This window comes from Triticum aestivum, chromosome 2D (genome assembly GCF_018294505.1).
Source record: "Triticum aestivum cultivar Chinese Spring chromosome 2D, IWGSC CS RefSeq v2.1, whole genome shotgun sequence".
NCBI lineage: Eukaryota > Viridiplantae > Streptophyta > Magnoliopsida > Poales > Poaceae > Triticum > Triticum aestivum.
Genome location: NC_057799.1, coordinates 153,854,584 through 153,869,744, shown reverse-complemented (window position 1 = coordinate 153,869,744; position 15,161 = coordinate 153,854,584). Strand labels below are relative to the sequence as shown.

At 43.6% G+C, this 15,161-nt stretch overlaps 1 pseudogene; it reads right to left on the bottom strand.

The window, feature by feature from the left end:
• Window positions 1-9,506: 9,506 nt before the first annotated feature.
• LOC123055725 (uncharacterized) lies at window positions 9,507-13,270 on the bottom strand (annotated as a pseudogene).
• Between the last annotated feature and the right edge of the window lie 1,891 nt (window positions 13,271-15,161).

Sequence of the window (15,161 nt, the reverse complement as noted above, 5' to 3'; positions counted from 1 at the left end):
TGTCGCCGGCGCTGACCTCGGTCTTCTCCTCCTTGGGGCGCGACGCACGCACATATGGCCTGATCCTGGAGCAAGAAAGTTGCGCGACGGCAGAAGCGACAGAGGAGCGCATGTCCACCTGCTTCTTGCTTGCGCGGGAGTCGTGGTGACCACCGTCGCGGCGACGCTTGCTGGGCGGTGACACCGGATGCCCCGCCCCCGCATCATGGAGGCGTCGCCGCTTGCCTTCCATGGCCGCCTCCATTGGCATCAAGTGTTGAAGTCGACGCGACCCGAGGGGGCTGGAGTCACGCGGATTTGAGGGGGAAGGAGGTCAGGCTTGAGAAGGGAACGCTGCAGAATCGATCGCCGTGAATTGACGTATAGCTCGGAACCGCTGCATGGTTGGCTCCGTTTCATGTTCAGGCCCGGACCCGGGGAGGAGTCGGAACCACGTGCGCCGGGAGAAGAAAGGGAGCGTCTAGCGGGTGGCCGGCCGCCCTGGGATCGCTAGCCAGCGCCCACCAAAAAAGGAAACCGCCTGGTCCCCCCGAAGCAAAAAAGGAAATGCACCCACCCGCCTGCGCGAAAACCGCCTCAGACCCAACCCGCGCGCACGAAAACCGCCAGGACCCGCCGCAGGAACACGTAAGCTTGAGAAAACAACCCCGCGAGGACAGCTGGCCGCGGGATCACGTGCACCTGCCTCCGAACCCCACCCTCCTCACCAAACCGCGCGAGACCAACTGCCCCCAGGCCATCTTCTTCTTCCGCACGAAAGAAGGATCTGCCCAGGGGGCAAAATCCTCCTTCATCGCCAGGAGAGAAGAACGAACATGGCGGCTCCCAGAGACAAATAAGAGAAGAGAAGAGAAGAGGGCTTAGAAGTCAGAAAAGAAGACCAAGAGAAAAGCAGATCAAAGGGAGGAGGGCGAAAAAAGAACCCACCTGGAGATCCATAGGTGATAAGACTTTCCCATCTTCTTCCTGATTCTCTCTTGTCTACTTGCCCTTGTAATGATTTCCTTGCACGCGTCTTTTACTCGTGCTTTGCTCATGTATTTGATTGTCAAAAATCAAATGAAATCCTGCATAATGTGTTTGTAGAAAAATTGTGCACCCAGTAGTTTCCTTTTCATGCAACTAAGTCAAATGAAGTAGCCAACTGAAGGAGTATTGTGTGCCAACTCAGCAGATTATGCAGCATTAACGCTATTTTGTGCAACTAACCCAGTTGTGGCATCCAACTATAAGCACAAAATGTGCAACTGAAAAAATTGTGCAAATATAGGTCTTAGGAAAAACTGTGCAACCAGTAGGTTACTTCCCTGCAACTAAGCCAAATAAAGTAGGCAACTGAAGGAGTGTTGTGTGCCAACTCAGTAGATTATGCAACTCTGAAACCATTTTGTGCAACTAACCCAGTTGTAGCATCCAACTATACCCACAAACTGTGCAACTGGAAAAAATAAAAAAGGCACAAAACTATGCAACCTTCGCAGGAACTTGAAAAGATATGGAAGAAAACAACCAATATACGATGACGAGCAATATACGATATGTTCTGATAAAAAACAGTCTGCAAATATAGGTCTTAGGAAATAGCTTTCACACGCTGCCATCATAAATCTAAAAAACACACCCATCAAAATGTTGTTCTAGCTGTGCAAATCTAACTAAGATAGTTATAGACAAATATAGTTCAAATCTGAATTTGCTTCTATCTTTGAAGTTGCTGTAGCAGACCTTGCTTGATATGTTCACTTGCATTGATCTGCAGTAAATCATGCCCTCCCTTTCATGTCAGACCTGCACATTGTAGATACAATAATGGTCAATAAAAATGTAGCTACTACCTGAAACATGTTCTTATATTGTCCAACTACTATGATGCTTGTTCCAACTTTGATACTACTTGTGTGCAACTGGTATGCTACATTTTTATCCAGTTTGTATCATAAAAAAATGTCAAAAAATGTGTTTCTGTGACTGGAAATGCTCACAATTTGACCAACTGGTATGAAAAATTTGTGCAATTCTATGGCACTTTTGTGCAAATGTTGTGCTGCCTTTGTGCGACTACTATTAAAAAGCTGTATCTGGAGAAAAGCTTACTAAGTTCTTTTACTAAACCACTTGCATTCATCTGCAGAAAATCATGCCCTCCCTTTCTTCTTAGAACTGCACATTGTCAATAAAAATGTAACTACTGCCTGAATATTCTTATATTGTCCAACTAGAATGATGCTTGTTCCAACTTTTAAAGTACTTGTGTGCAACTGGTATGCTACATTTTTATCCAGCTTGTATCATAAAAAATTGTGTTTGTTTGACTGGAAATGCTCACAATTTGTGCCAACTGGTATGAAAAAATTGTGCAATTCTATGACACTTTCGTGCAAAATGTTGTGCTGCCTTTGTGCAACTACTATGAAAAAAAGCTTTATCTGGAGAAAAAAGCTATGTAAAAAACTGACTACTTGCAGTTTTCGAAACAATGAAAATGATTGTAACGGTGTTAAATTTATGCCTTCAAATGGCTAGCAACTATGCCCCAATACAGCTTGTTAATGACTTTTTTGTTGAAACAAAATGCAGGTTGAAGCAGCTTTCAAGGATGATAGACCTCAATGTGTTGCCTCCCGATCTCAATGAGTTGCCAAATGATGATGTCGAGTTTGTACATTCAGGGGTTTTCACACAGCCTCATCAAGATCATGGCTTGTTGCACTTTTTTGTTGAAACAAAGTGCAGCCTGAATTGCCACCTGTCCTAGATCCTATACCAGACCCCAAACCTTTGGGTGAAGAAGAAGAAATTGAAGAAGTGCCAATATTCGATGGAGAGGATAGTGGAAAAAAGAAGAATAAGAAGAAGCGCAAGAGAGAAAGGATAAAGCAAACACAATGTAAGGCAAAAATGCTGGTTAAATTGAAGGATGGGCGGTGGGAAGTAACCCACTTTGTCCGTGATCATAATCATCCTTTGGTCCCCAAGCCTTCGCTCTCCAAATACTTGCGATCTCACATGGGTATACCGCCGGAGGAAAAGAAGTTCCTAGAGATACTCTACAACTGCAACCTAACTTCAGGTGTGTTCTCATTCACCACCCAAAAACTCCAAACTTCACACTACATTGTTGTTTAATTCTGATATGTCAAGTTTGCAACTAGCAGCAGGGGGTTGTGCAATTACAAACACTGTGTTGTGCAACCAGGATTGAGTATTTATGAAAAAAAAGCACTACCACAAACAAAACAAACAAGTTGGAACTACTTGCTGATTGAATAATGTATAGATTTACAAAATGGTCATAGTTTTGATGGCAACTCCATATGTATTTGTTCTGCAAACTAGTGTTCCTTATCGATGCAATTGAACGTTGTTTCCTGCAACTAGTGTTCATATCTCTGCAACTAATGCTAGACAAAAATTTCTAAATTATTTTGCATCATGCAATAAAAAAGGGGGAAACAATGAAAAAAAGTTCTATGTCAACCACATGTCAACAGTTGTGCAACTATTGTTCTTTAGTCTGCAACTGTTATTTGTAAAGTGTTCAACTATCTAACATCAACTTTCTTCCCTGTAGGCCGTATGATGACTATCATGTCAGAGTTTTATGGCTCGGAGCTAAATGTACCATATGGGCCTAAAGCAATAACAAACTTATGTGCTGGCTTCTCCAAAGACTCAACGAAAGAGGGGGGCATTATTGAGACAATTGAACATTTTAAAGAGTTGCAAAAAGATGATCCAGACTTTTTCTATAAGATAAAATATGATCCCGAAGGAAGGGCAGAAAACATTTTTTGGGTGAATGGCTTGGCATGGAAAGCTTATACGGAGGCATATCATGATTGTGTCTCCTTTGACACAACCTACATGACCAATATGTACAACATGCCTTTTGCTCCGTTCATTGGAATCAATTGTCATGGGTAATCTTTCATGTTGGGCTGCGTGTTTGTGAGGCAAGAAATGGAGACCAGCTTTGATTGGGTTTTTGGAGCTTTCCTAGAGGCTATGAATGGAAGGGCACCAGATAACATCATTACTGATCAGGATGTGGCAATGAAAGAGTCCATAAAGAATATATTTCCCACAAGTGTGCACCGATGTTGTCGGTGGCACATCATGAAAAAAGCTCAAGAGAAAGTTGGATGGTTGCTAGGCCGGAACCCGGGATTGTCTAAAGATTTCAACCATTGCGTTGATTTCAGTTTCACACCAGATGAGTTTGAACAGAATTTGGCTGTGTTGATGATGAAATATGAGGCAATTACACACACCCATTTTGAGAAGCTATACAAATATAGGAACACTTGGGTGCCATGTTACTTCAAGCATAGATTTCTTCCCATTCTTGCAGTCTACACAACGAAGTGAGGGGTTCAATGCAGTCTTGAAGCGGTATGTCAACCCTCACAAGTCAATTCTGAACTTTGTGAAGGAGTACCACAAAATACAGACGCACATCCTCATCAAGGAAGGGTGCAATGACTACAGGACAGAACATCTGGATCTTGACATGTGGTCACAATTCCCAATAGAGAAGCAGGCATACAAGACATATACTAGAGATCTTTACTGCAAGTTCCGTGATGAGTTTTCGATGATTGGACGCTATAATGCATTCCAAATTGGTGTGGAAACGTTTGAGCTGAGACCAAATACAGAATGGGTTGTGAAGTATGGTTACAGGAACTACTTGGTGTTGGCAAAAATACCCGAGGGACAATTTTCGTGTGAGTGTACCAAAATGGAGAGGGATGGCATCCTTTGTTGCCACATACTAAAAGTGTTCACACATATTGGGCTTGATGTCATCCCGGAGCAGTACATGTTGACGCGTTGGACGCCAATTGCTATCCCAAGTGTGCCAAGTGCCACTAGCCAGCAATCTGATGTAATGCCTCCTGCCTCTCTAAAGGAAATTAGGCATGCTAACATGACCTCAGACTTCCAAAAACTAGCAAAGTTTGCTTGTGGTTCTGATGCAGCAAAAGGCATTGTCGATAAACACATGCGTGCAACGCGGACAGAGATTGTGCAGCTGAACAAGTCTAGAAGGAAAAAAGGCTGCAAGAGAGGCAGGTCCGTCCGCTGGTGATAACAACCAGGATCCTCCCGTGCCGCCTACATCTACAGGGTCTGCTCCAGCAACTACCCCTACTGGACGTGCTCCACCGCCTACTCCCATGGGCCATGGTGGACCACCTCCTCCCATGGAACGTGCTGGTCATGGTCCACCATGTCCTCCCATGGGTCGTCCTGCTCATGCTCCAGTGCCTCCTCCCATGGGTCGTGCTGAACAACCTCCTCCGATGGGTCATGGTGGGCCACGTGTGAGTAATGCTTCGGCACCTCTTCCTATGGGTAACACAACACAAGGCCATACTAACTGCACTGAGCGGATGTCGCCTACGAGCAACGACGATGAGGTTGCAACTCCCAGGGATCCGCCAAAGTCAACTACAGAAGGGAGGGCAAGGAGTAGACGCTATCATTCAGCTCTTGAACTGCACCTGAAAAGGAAAAACAGGTGCAGCAACTGCAACTCAGATAAGCACAATGCTGCTAGCTGCCCTACGAAGTTGGCATGACAACTTGGTGACATATAAGCAATAGATAAAATGAGGGAAGCATAAAAAAAAGTTCTGGCTTTGCACTGTTAGGACATGGATGGAGCTATGAAGATCCAGCAACAAAAAACTGCTTTGGAAACTTCTTCTTTATGTTGTTTAAACTTAGCATCTGGACCATTTGTATTTCATGTTAAAAAAGTCATGTATACTATCACTTTGCTATGTGTGAGGCTACCTATTTACCTATTTATGCCTCTGTTGGCAAATTTACACATTTACGCATGCAACATAGTAAAAAGAAAAAATGTTACTATGTGTGTTGTCCTTTAGTGATTGGTTGTTTGATGGTTTACCAGAACCAAAAAGGGTTGTGCAAGTTAATTAGTATCAATGTGCAAGTATCTTCCCTGTATGTGCAACTGTAACATCTCCAAGTACTATGCCATGTAAAAAAGAAAAAAGGAAAAGGAACAAAATTGTATCATTCTTAGGGTTAAACAAAGCACCAAACAGCGGTTCAAGAAACAGAATGTGCAACCTGGGGCAAAAAAACCCAGGTGAAATTGTGCAACTAAACATGTATTAGGTGTGCAACTGAATGGGTACCATTGTGCAACTATCATGCAGATCAATGGTAGCAGATAAAAGAAGGAGCAAAAACAAAACTTACTCATTGTACCGTAGAATGTCCTTCCATGGGGCTTTGTTGAGAGTAGAGTCAACCATCTTGTAGGTCATTATCCTCCTCATGCTTAGGCACTCTTTTGGTTCGTAGTTTGGCAATTGTATCCCATTCCAAATGCTAGTATTGAACAACATGAACACACCACATTCATTGCTGTGCAAGAAAAAAAGAAGAAAAAAGACATTTGTTATTCGACGTGAGTTGGGGCCATAATCGTAAAAAGAAAACTAACAACCTTGCTATTGCAAGACCGTGTTCTTGACCATGCAACTTTGTCCCCCTAAAAATGTGCAACTACCCATTGATCTGTGTGCACCTGTATGAATACTGTGTGCAACTAGATGGTTTGGTTGGTGCCAAAAAATGTGCAACTACCTATTGATCTGTGTGCAACTGCATGAATACTTTGTGCAACTAGATGGTTTGGTTGGTGCCAAAAAATGTGCAACTACCCATTAATCTGTGTGCAACTGTATGAATACTTTGTGCAACTAGATGGTTTGGAAGCAGCACTACCCAACTATAAAAAAATGAAAGAGGAAAATGGCGTGCATGCATGACTTACTTCCCGAGTTGCTTGGGTACATCAATGTCGACGACCTGAAAGTGACTGATGTTATGCTTTGGGTAGTGCTGCTTCCATAAACACCTCACCGCCCCCGCTATAGTTGAAGCACAGTGCATTTTGGGGTTGTCGAGCTTCCTCCAAGAATCTAGCACCTCGAAACGCTGATCCCTTAAGTTCATGTTAAACACCAGCAGTGTCTGCCTCCTTCTTGATCATTGGGATCAGCGAACTCGAGCACAGGAAGCATCACCTGCACATATTGACAGCACAGGAAAAAAGAAGGTAAAAAGTTGTCAAGAACTGACCAGTGAAAAACCAAGAGCTATGCAACACGAAAAGTTGAAAAAACACAAAGTTGTGTGGCCAGAAAAAACTGACCATATCTTGACGGTATAGGTGATTAATCTTCTCAAATTTAGAATGTATCTCAGCAGCATTGTATATTCCTTGCTGCAAGCGTGTCTGCATTTGAAGAAATGAGTCTTAGGAAACATACTGTAAAAAAGGAAGGGACAAAGGGATGTTGTGTGAAACAAGAACAACAGTTCTCATTCAACTTACAGCAACCCTCAGTGGCATGATGACCTTCTTTGAGTCCTTAGGTAAGTTTTCCCTGATTTGGATAAGAGCAGCTTCGACAACACCATTAGATAGCCATTTGGTAGGCTTCATTGAGTCAGCCAACTCCTTTAGGCTCAGAAAGAACCCATCATAGTTAATGATTTCAGGGCTGTTCGGAAAACAATACGAGTGCAAAGAAAAAGAACAAAAAACAGGATTAACTGGTTGCCGTAAATGCGTGAAAAAGTGAATGAAAAAATGAGTAACTGTTGTTAAGGTGTGCAGGGCCTGATGTGCCAACTGTATAAGTACTGTTGTGCAAGTGATGTTGAATGGAACTGCAAGTACAAAAGATGACTTCTGCAACTACAAAAAAATTGAATTACTATTGTAGTGCTACTATTACATATGTCTATGACAATAATAAAATATGTTCAGCTATATTACCATTTTTGTGCAAAAAATCAATAAACATGAAGATGCAAACGTAACAGACTGATTGGCCAAACTAACGATAGAAGAGGGGATACAGATTTACCACAAAATGCATTAGTTTTACCTTGTTTCTATGACGTTTGCTCCAGGTAGATTCCTTACATAATAGAGAACTGCCGCATAAAGCCTGTTCACTTGTTCATTGCAAGTGAACGTCTTTGTTTTATTGTAGTCGATGTAGGGAGACCTCTGGACAGCAGCTGGCTTGATTATCCTCCTTGTGTGTTTTTGCACTGGTGGGCCAGATGTGGTACTGCCGGACCCACTTGCACCCCCTAGAACACCTGTCACATCTGGGGTGTGAAACTCGTCTGGTGAATCCGAAATGATGATATGAATTGGTGCCTTCCCAGTGACCACCTTATCTGCAGCAGCACAAACCTCTCTCACAGTTTCCGAATCCCAATCATCTAGCTCGTTGCTCTTAGATAACCCTGCCTCTTGTGGTGTCACTTGTGATTTGTTAGGCTCGTCCACTGTGGCAACTGGGGGGTCATCATCCAACCCCAAGTCAAATGGTAGAGCGTCGCAGAACCCATCGCCGTGATATGATCTTGTTGATGATGCTCTACGAATGGGTTGCACATTGTTGTTCTCTCCTTGAACATCCTTGGGTGCATCACCCGCTGACTTGGTTCGTGCAATTATGCTTGGCGGTGGTCTTGGCGGTATACACCTCGAAACAAGGTCGTAAACTTGCTCTTGTGTAAGGGTGTCCTGTTGATCAAGAGCACGAAAAGTAGGCGAATGTTGTTTCTGAGCCTGCACAACATTACTGACAGCTGAGGGTTCCATGGTGACTGAATGGGTTTGGGTTGGGGTTGGAGTTGGCACACTGACTGTTGTGGTTGGCACAGTGACTGCTTGAGTTGGCAATGCAGTCTCTGGGATTGGCACATTGACAGCTTGGGGTTCTGTGGTGACTGATGGGGGTAGGACAGACACAACTCCAGATGCCTCACTTCCTCTTGCTATTGGCACAATGGTGGTTTCACTTTCCTTGATTGCCGGTGTACTGTGCGCACTTGATGCTGTAGTTGGCTTATTTGGACAAACAGTTGGCTCACTTGAAGCTGGAGTTGCCACATCAGCTGTTGGGGTTGCCGACTTCCTACACTGCATACTAACAACTTTCTCTTGACTGTTTGATCCACTCTTAATAGCATGGCTTGGCAACTCTATTCCCATTTCTGCAAACTTTGTGTCCTTGGCAAAAGACACTATTTTGTTGCTTTTTTTACCAGGGAGTTTGCATGTTGTAGAGATGAGCTTGGCATCTACATGCGCAACGGTTGGCACCTGTATGACAGTGCTTGCCTTCTTGGGCTCTGGAGTTGGCACCTCCTTTCCCTTTGATTTACTTCCGTTCTTCAAATTTTTCTCTCCCATACCAGGAATCTTATCTTTTGGTTGACCCAACACCAGGTTCTTGCTAAGTGTCACGAGCTTCTTGCGCTTTGGGACAGTGGGTGGGCGCGGTGGGGATGCTGCCATCCTCTTGCTACCACCTGACGATGAAGCATCTTCAAATACAGGACCTTCCCTCAATATCTTGTCAAGCATGGTTTTTGAGCCAACCCAGTCCAAACCCTTTCCTGCCTCTTCCATTTCTTCCACAGTGCTTTGTACTTCAACGTTTATGATTTTTTTCAAATGTATTATCCTTCTCTTTCATGTCAAAGATTGCATGAGTTTCGAGCAAGGAAATATCAAATCTGTTGGGGATTGCTGGCTCTGACCTACACAAGTCAAACAATGAGAAACTTTCCTCTGGCACAGCTGCTTTGGTTCCAACTGATTCCGGATCTTCACCCTTCCGACGCATGTCCTTTTGGATGAAAAACTGTAGAGTTACACTATCATTAATTGAGCTGCTGCTGCTGTTTCCTCCATCTCCAGAAGTGTTTGCCCTCTTTGAACTACTGTCACCGCCACCCATACCATCATCATCATCATCATCATCCTTCCCAGTGTCACTACCTCCATCAAAGGCCCCCTATCATCGTCGTGTGTTTCCTCACTGTCATCATCACTGCCCCATCCTTTCCTTGCTCATCTCTGTCAACGTTCTCGACATCCTCACCTTCCCCCTTGCCTGTTCCATCTTTTTTCCTCTTCCTCTTCCACTTCATCATTACCGGATTCTTCATTGTCTTCATTGTTGTCACCATCATCGTCACTGTCATCATCATCATCATCATAGTTGTCACTGTCATCATCATATTCTTCATCATTCCTTCCCTCTTGATCCTCCTCTTCTTCTTCAGAATCATCACTTTCTTCAGAATCATTGCCAACTCCCGGGTCAACATCTTCTTCCTCTGACTCACTTTCCTCTACAAATTCTTCTTCTTCACTTCCCTCCACCTCTTCTGATTGCTTGGTAGTAGATTGACGCTTTCGTCGCCTAGTGTGTGAGCTTTGACCCTTTGTTTGACCACTTAGCGGGCCCTTGAGAGGAGACAAATCTGGTTCCTCTTCATCAAGCTTGGAAAAACCTTCGATGAAGTTGCCAAGATTGTCTGATATTTCTTTACATAGATCATGAACCATACCTGCTAACTTGAACTTCTTCTGCATAACATTAGAAAAAAACAAAATTTAAAATTTAAAATAGAAAAATTAAGATAATGAAAAGTATATCGAAGTATATTTCTGCGCAACTGCAAACCTAAGTTTGGTGCAAGTATATGAAAGTAGTGTGCAACTGAGATGCTGAAAGTGTGCAACTGAAGAGGGGTAAGTTAGCAGGAAGTAAAAAAGAAGCATATTTTGTAGCTAGGAGTTGTGGAATCTGTGTAAGTGAAAACATAAGTTTGATTTCAATTAGAAAAAAGGTGGGATAATAATTCTATGCAACTCATGCATGCATTTGGCACGGAAAAAGTAAAACCAACAAAAAAACATGATTTTTGTTCTAACAAAAAAGTGTGGGTGAGCAAAAAGGATAACTCACGTGGGGACTGTAACTCATTGGAACCTTTGATGCCACAACGCTTCTGCCTGCAGTAATCCTCCGAAGAGTGTTGAATCATCTTTGCTTCTATACTGCTCCTTGAGCTGTTCACAGAAAGATTTACAACAATAACTTCAACAATAACAAGTCTATATTGTCTGGATCTAAAAAGGAAAAAAGACTTTATATATGGGGAACTACCACATGCCCTAGAAGCACAAAAAGTAAGTGAAAAAACTATGTGAAGTCACAAATGAGAAGTGGGACTTTAAAGGAATATATGAAACAAGCATGTGTGCAACTGTCACAAGTCTGTATGCCACCTATCAACATAGACTTGTGCAACTACTACATGCCCTAGAAACAAAAAAAGTAACTAAAAATACTATGTGAAGTCAAAATGATAAGTGGGACTTTAAAGGAAAATATGAAACAAGCATGTGTGCAAACTGTTCATAAAGTCTGTGTGCCAACTATCAACATCGACTTGTGCAACTACCACATGCCCTCAGAAGCAAAAAACTGACTGAAATTGCTATGGAAAGTACAACTGGAAGTGGTACTGTAAACAGGAAATATGAAACAAGCATGTGTGCAACTCTATTTAGTCTGTGTGCCAACTATCAATATAGACTTGTGCAACTACTTACAGGTATGTGAAAGAATCATGTGCAATTACAGACTTTGAGCAGAATTTCCAAGTCACTTGAAGTTTCCCAAAGACACCGGGCAAAATCAAGTCCTTTTTCATGATATTGTTGATTAGATTCTTATCATAGGCATTGGCTCGAACTTCACAGTGGCTTATTCGCACATCAACCTCGAGTGCGTCAATGTAGAGAATCTGTACATGCACCATCCCCAAGAGACAAACAAAAAAGGGAAATAACACGTATAAGAACATTGGTGATAAAAAGCACAAAAACATCTAGAAAAGGTATGTCTAACAGAATACAATTAATTAGAGCTCACCATCAAATGATACAGGCAGCAACAGACTGTTTGCTTGTCCTCACCCATGTTGCGGAATGCTTCATTTATGTGGTCAGCAACAAATAAGCTCACATTGCTCTTCAACAGAACATCGGGTTCTAGCACATCGCTGTAGCAACGTGGGCTCAGAGAGAGACTTGTTTTAGGAGCTAAAAAGGTGCTGAAAGCAACTGCAAGCTACCCAGTGAGGAACTTGTTATCAGTTGTACCCTTCATAGCTTTCATCGTCTTGGTGAATTCGGTAACCGTGGGGTGTTTGGGTGGCCCGGTGTGGTTGAACATCTCATTGAAAGCCTTAACAAACTCCTTTTCAACAATGTATTTCAGCCGCGGCCCTCTGTTTGGTAAACCAAAGTTCCTATGCACACTAGCAGCATCTACTGGAATAGTTCCCCTGCCTGGGAATACCAAAGCTGAACTGGCTGGGTCGTATGACTGGACTAGGAACTTCGTCAAGTCAGAAAGCAGTGTGTCTGCTAGGTTTACCAAACCTCCTAACATCTTCTCATATAAGAAAGATCTCTGAACAGGTGCCAAATCGTTGTTCACCTTCACAAACTTCCCTGGTGATGCCCTAATTCTTCCAGCTTGTGAACGCCGCTGAGGAACGTTTCCTTCGTTCCCTTCAACTCCAACTTCACCCACCTGAGACAAAAAAAGGGAAATGAATACAGAAAAATTGTTCAACTAGTGTACATACATCTGCAACTGACCACATAGTTCATTGTTGTGCAACCACAGGTTGATTGTTGTGCAACTATTATACCTTATTGTGCAACTGACATGTACACACTGAAATTAAAAAACTTGTCCAAAAATGTATCATGATTTGGTGCAGCTGTGTGCTCAATTGGTGCCAACTTTCAAATTTAACAAGGTAGGTAAGGAGATTCCAAAATCTATCATAAAAGAAAGACTAAAACACTAAACAACGCTTTTCAGATTTGACATGGTAGTATACAACACTTTCAAATTTGCACCACAAAAAATGTAAGGCAAAAAAATGATGGTTAAACACAACAGCCGAGTGTATGCTTTTCATATGCAACACTGAACAGCACAAGTGCCAACTAGTACCAACATACTGTGCAACTGAAAAAGAAAATTGTACAAAAAAGGTACCTCATCAGCTTCTGCAGAGGTTGGGCCACCCCCATCAGATGACTTGCCTTTTCCTTTTGTTCTGGCTCACTTTATAGCACGGGATGCAGTAGCATCCTCCACCTACAAAATAACCAAATGATGCCTCATGTTAAAAAATCATGAAAAAAACCCAGAGAAAACAAAAATAAAATATTGAATTTCTTTTACATAAATTCAAAATTGTTCATTTCATATTCAAAACTTGCCCCTACTTCATTACCATCATCGGGGTCGGTACGAGCACCCCGCCGAGCAGGCCTTTTCCTGTTCCGCCGTATATACTTTGATGCAATCCTCTGCATGGCTCAAAAGAAACAAAAACCAAAAATAAAAAAAAAACAGAAAAGGAAAAATAAAAATAAAAATAAAACAAGCACATATATCCGACCATATTTGCTCCCTTTTGAGCTTATAGAAAACAACCTCTTCCCCACTTCCACCGGCATCTCCCTCTTCGACCATTGTCACTGCAAAAAAAACCAGGCCCCGACAAAATTATTCTAATTGCACACACAAAAAAATTGTAGCTCAAAGCACTAACAAAACTTGTTAAACAAATGCATAAAAAACCAGCATCCCACCACTAAGACATTTCAAAAAATCCTGTGTCAACTGGACCTTGGTTTTGCCAAACATTGACCCTGGTTCTGCCAACTCAGATATGGTAATGCCAAGTGAAAAATTCAAGAACACATATCCCAGCTGTGTGCGATTATTGAATCTAGATCTGCCAGCTGGGAACTGGTCCAATGCCAAGTATAAAACCTGCAGAACATAGATACCCGAATATGTGCAACTATTGTACCTATAACTGCTAAAAATGTGTTTATGGTAGCTGGTGCGTGCAACTGATGCAGCTGGAACTGCCAATTGGGATGGACAAACGTCAAGTTTAAGCACAAACTCGATGTGCAACTTCTATTTGTGCAACTGCCAACTACAAGATACTCGTTGTGCAACTGAGTAATGAAAACATTCCCTGTGCAACTACTATAGTGCAGTTGCCAACTGCAAACAAATCTTTGTGCAACTGGGCATAAAAAAATAAAATATCAAACAGATTCAATTGCCATGGTGAAATATCTACCAACTAAAGTACCAACTAAAATGCAACGGTACCTAGGGTTTCAATTCACTTGGGCAAAAGAGAAACGGACACTAGATCTACTATCGGCTAGGCCTCCCCCCTATAGGCACTGCGGAGCGAGTCTAGCGGGCGCGGCCTCCTGGGCTACAGACGGGGCGAGAGCGCTGCGGTCGCGGCCTCTGCGGCTACAAGCGCGGCGGGAGTAGTACGAGCACCACTTCCCCCGCTATGGGCGCGGTGAGAGCGCTATGGGCGTGGCCTCTCCTACAACGAGCGCGGCGGGAGCACTACGGGGCGCGGCAAGAGCATTACGGCCATGGCCTCCATCTGTACGGCATGCAGCGAGATCGGTAAGGCACGCGGGGAGAAGGAGCGAGCGGTTGAGCAGCGAGCGTACCTCAGCCAGCGACAAGCAGCGGGTGCCTCCCCCTGCTGTGCCTCCGCCTCCTGCGCACCTTTCAACGGCGTCGACGGCGAGATCCAGCGGCGAACCCGGCAACGACCGGCAAATCGGGAGGCAGGAAATTCGAAACTGCCCACCGCCCACTACTTTGTCTACGCTCACTAACAGACGTACTCTACGCAGTCAATGACATGGCGGGCCCACGGGAGGGGGGGGGTTACGCGATGCCGCCTCGGCACAACCGGGCCAGGTGTGCGGGAGATGCGGCGCGCCCGAAAACCAACAAAAAACACCTGGCCACGCACGACCGCACGATCCCACGCCATCGCACATTGTGACGCGTGCCGCTCGAGGAGCGCTGCGAGCGCACGCGCACTAATATGTATTTAGGGAGAAGAAAACACTTGCGCGCCACGGTTTGCACATCCATTCATCATTCAAATTCGGGAAGTAATCGGAGGCTCAATGTTGTCTGGTCGAGTCCGACTACCCTGTGATCATCGCGACGCGTCTGTTCCACGCCGTGGGTGTCCTCACTCCTATCCATATTGGGTTGGGATTTGAACTCTTACTATGAACTCACAAGGGATCGGGATCATAACTAGTAGGCAAGATCGTTCATATATGTTAGACTTTGTAACGTAGCCCAACTGTGTAACCTGTACATTGTATAACCTTTATATATGTGTGTGTGTGTGTGTGT